This window comes from Triticum urartu, chromosome 6A (assembly GCF_056163025.1).
Source record: "Triticum urartu cultivar PI428250 chromosome 6A, HENAU_Tu73, whole genome shotgun sequence".
NCBI classification, from domain to species: domain Eukaryota; kingdom Viridiplantae; phylum Streptophyta; class Magnoliopsida; order Poales; family Poaceae; genus Triticum; species Triticum urartu.
Genome location: NC_141878.1, coordinates 590,962,546 through 590,966,976, shown reverse-complemented (window position 1 = coordinate 590,966,976; position 4,431 = coordinate 590,962,546).

Below are 4,431 nucleotides of genomic sequence, written 5' to 3'. Positions count from 1 at the left end.
TCAAGACGCCTCATAGGTCTTTCACAAAGCACATACCTTGATGAGATATTGAAGAAGTTCAATATGGATCAATCTAAGAAGCGGTTCTTGCCTGTGTTACAAGGTATGAAATTGAGCTCAGCTCAATGTCCGACCACGACAGAAGATATAGAAGAGATGAGTGTCATCCCCTATGCCTCAGCCATAGGTTCTATGATGTATGCCATGCTATGTACCAGACCTGATGTAAACCTTGCCGTAAGTTTGGTAGGAAGGTACCAAAGTAATCCCGGCAAAGAACACTGGACAGCGGTCAAGAATATCCTGAAGTACCTGAAAAGGACTAAGGAAATGTTTCTCGTTTATGGAGGTGACGAAGAGCTCGTCGTAAAGGTTTACGTCGACGCTAGCTTCGACACAGATCTGGATGACTCTAAGTCACAAACCGGATACGTGTATATTTTGAATGGTGGGGCAGTAAGCTGGTGCAGTTGCAAGCAGAGCGTCGTGGAGGGATCTACATGTGAAGCGGAGTACATGGCAGCCTCGGAGGCAGCACATGAAGCAATTTGGGTGAAGGAGTTCATCACCGACCTAGGAGTCATACCCAATGCGTCGGGGCCGATCAAGCTCTTCTGTGACAACACTGGAGCTATTGCACTTGCCAAGGAGCCCAGGTTTCACAAGAAGACAAGGCACATCAAGCGTCGCTTCAACTCCATTCGTGAAAATGTTCAAGATGGAGACATAGATATTTGTAAAGTACATACGGACCTGAATGTAGCAGATCCATTGACTAAACCTCTCCCTAGAGCAAAACATGATCAACACCAGAATTCCATGGGTGTTCGATTCATCACAATGTAACTAGATTATTGACTCTAGTGCAAGTGGGAGACTGTTGGAAATATGCCCTAGAGGCAATAATAAAAGCATTATTATTATATTTCCTTGTTCATGATAATTGTCTTTATTCATGCTATAATTGTGTTATCCGGAAATCGTAATACATGTGTGAATAATAGACACCAACATGTCCCTAGTAAGCCTCTAGTTGACTAGCTCGTTGATCAACAGATAGTGATGGTTTCCTGACTATGGACATTGGATGTCATTGATAACGAGATCACATCATTAGGAGAATGATGTGATGGACAAGACCCAATCCTAAACATAGCATAAAGATCGTATAGTTCGTTTGCTAGAGTTTTTCCAATGTCAAGTATCCTTTCCTTAGACCATGAGATCGTGTAACTCCCGGATACCGTAAGAGTGCTTTGGGTGTACCAAACGTCACAACGTAACTGGGTGACTATAAAGGTATACTACGGGTATCTCCGAAAGTGTCTGTTGGGTTGACACGGATCAAGACTGGGATTTGTCACTCCGTATGACGGAGAGGTATCACTGGGCCCACTCGGTAATGCATCATCATAATGAGCTCAAAGTGACCAAGTGTCTGGTCACGGGATCATGCATTATGGTACGAGTAAAGTGACTTGCCGGTAACGAGATTGAACGAGGTATTGGGATACCGGCGATCGAATCTCGGGCAAGTAACATACCGATTGACAAAGGGAATTGTATACGGGATTGCTTGAATCCTCGACATCGTGGTTCGTCCGATGAGATCATCGTGGAGTATGTGGGAGCCAACATGGGTATCCAGATCCCGCTATTGGTTATTGACCGGAGAGTCATCTCGGTCATGTCTACATGTCTCCCGAACCCGTAGGGTCTACACACTTAAGGTTCGGTGACGCTAGGGTTGTAGGGATATGTATATGTAGTAACCCGAATGTTGTTCGGAGTCCCAGATGAGATCCCGGACGTCACGAGGAGTTCCGGAATGGTCCGGAGGTAAAGAATTATATATAGGAAGTGCTATTTCGGCCATCGGGACAAGTTTCGGGGTCACCGGTATTGTACCGGGACCACCGGAAGGGTCCCGGGGGTCCACCGGGTGGGGCCACCTGCCCCGGGGGGCCACATGGGCTGTAGGGGGTGCGCCTTGGCCTACATGGGCCAAGGGCACCAGCCCCAAGAGGCCCATGCGCCTAGGGTTTCAAAAGGGAAGAGTCCCACAAGGGGAAGGCACCCCCTAGGTGCCTTGGGGGGGAGGGAATCCTCCCTTGGCCGCCGCCCCTAGGAGATTGGATCTCCTAGGGCCGGCGCCACCCCCCCTAGGCCCCCTATATATAGTGAGGGAAGGAGGGCATCTCAATCCACGCCTTTGGTGCCTCCCTCTCCCTCTGCAACACCTCCTCCTCCTCCATAGAGCTTGGCGAAGCCCTGCTGGAGTACTGCAGCTCCATCACCACCACGCCGTCGTGCTGCTGCTGGAGCCATCTTCCTCAACCTCTCCTTCCCCCTTGCTGGATCAAGAAGAAGGAGACGTTACGCTGACCGTACGTGTGTTGAACGCGGAGGTGCCGTCCGTTCGGCGCTTGGTCATCGGTGATTTGGATCACGTCGTGTACGACTACCTCATCCCCGTTCTTTGAACGCTTCCGCTCACGATCTACAAAGGTATGTAGATGCATCCGATCACTCGTTGCTAGATGAACTCATAGATGGATCTTGGTGAAAACGTAGGAAAATTTTTGTTTTCTGCAACGTTCCCCAACAAAACTTAGTGTCACTAGTATGCCTCTACTTAACTAGCTCGTTAATCAAAGATGGTTATGTTTCCTAACCATAAACAAAGTGTTGTTATTTTATTAACGAGGTCACATCATTAGTTGAATGATCTGATTGACATGACCCATTCCATTAGCTTAGCACCCGATCGTTTAGTATGTTGCTATTGCTTTCTTCATGACTTATACATGTTCCTATGACTATGAGATTATGCAACTCTCGTTTACCGGAGGAACACTTTGTGTGCTACCAAACGTCACAACATAACTGGGTGATTATAAAGGAGCTCTACAGGTGTCTCCAAAGGTAGATGTTGGGTTGGCGTATTTTGAGATTAGGATTTGTCACTCCGATTGTCGGAGAGGTATCTCTGGGCCCTCTCGGTGATGCACATCACATAAGCCTTGCAAGCATTGCAACTAATGAGTTATTTGCGGGATGATGTATTACAGAACGAGTAAAGAGACTTGCCGGTAACGAGATTGAACTAGGTATTGGATACCGACGATCGAATCTCGGACAAGTAACATACCGATGACAAAGGGAACAACGTATGTTGTTATGCGGTCTGACCGATAAAGATCTTCGTAGAATATGTAGGAGCCAATATGGGCATCCAGGTCCCGCTATTGGTTATTGACCGGAGACGTGTCTCGGTCATGTCTACATTGTTCTCGAACCGTAGGGTCCGCACGCTTAACGTTACGATGACAGTTATTATGAGTTTATGCATTTTGATGTACTGAAGTTAGTTCGGAGTCCCGGATGTGATCACGGACATGACGAGGAGTCTCGAAATGGTCGAGACATAAAGATTGATATATTGGACGGCTATATTCGGACACCGGAAGTGTTCCGGGTGATTTCGGAGAAAACCGGAGTACCGGAAGGGTTACCGGAACCCTCCGGGGAAGTAATGGGCCTTATTGGGCCTTAGGGGAGAGAGAGGGCTGCGGCCTAGGAGGTGGCGCGCCCCCCCCACATGGGGAGTCTGAATTGGACTAGGGAGGGGGGTGCGGCCCCTCTTTCCCTCTCCCTCTCCCCCTCTTTCCTTCCCCCTTAGGGTTTCCTAATTGGATTAGGAAAGGGGAGTCCTACTCCCACTAGGAGGAGGACTCCCCCTCCCCTTGGCGCGCCCCATAGGGCCGGCCGGCCTCCCCCTTGCTCCTTTATATACGGGGCAGGGGGCACCCTAGGACACACAAGTTGATCATTGAGATCGTTCCTTAGCCGTGTGTAGTGCCCCCTGCCACCATATTCCACCTCGATCATATCGTTGTAGTGCTTAGGCGAAGCCCTGCGTCGGTAGAACATCAAGATCGTCACCACGCCGTCGTGCTGACGGAACTCCTCCCCGAAGCTTTGCTGGATCGGAGCCCGGGGATCATCATCGAGCTGTACGTGTGCTAAGAACTCGGAGGTGCCGGAGTAACGGTGCTTGGATCAGTCGGATCGGGAAGAAGACGTACGACTACTTCCTCTATGTTGTGTCAACGCTTCCGTTGCGATCTACAAGGGTACGTAGATCATACTCTCCCCCTCGTTGCTATGCATCACCATGATCTTGCGTGTGCGTAGGAAAATTTTGAAATTACTACGTTCCCCAACATTTGACACCACAAAAGTAGAAATCAAGAAGGAGCATCAATTGTTGATGGTTGGTGAAACCACTAGTTTCAAGAAGGGCAAGGGCAAGAAAGGGATACTTCATGAAACGGCAATTCAGCTGCTGCTCTAGTGAAGAAACCCAAGGTTGAACCCAAACCCGAAACTAAGTGCTTCTGTAATAAGAGGAACAGCCACTGGAGCAGA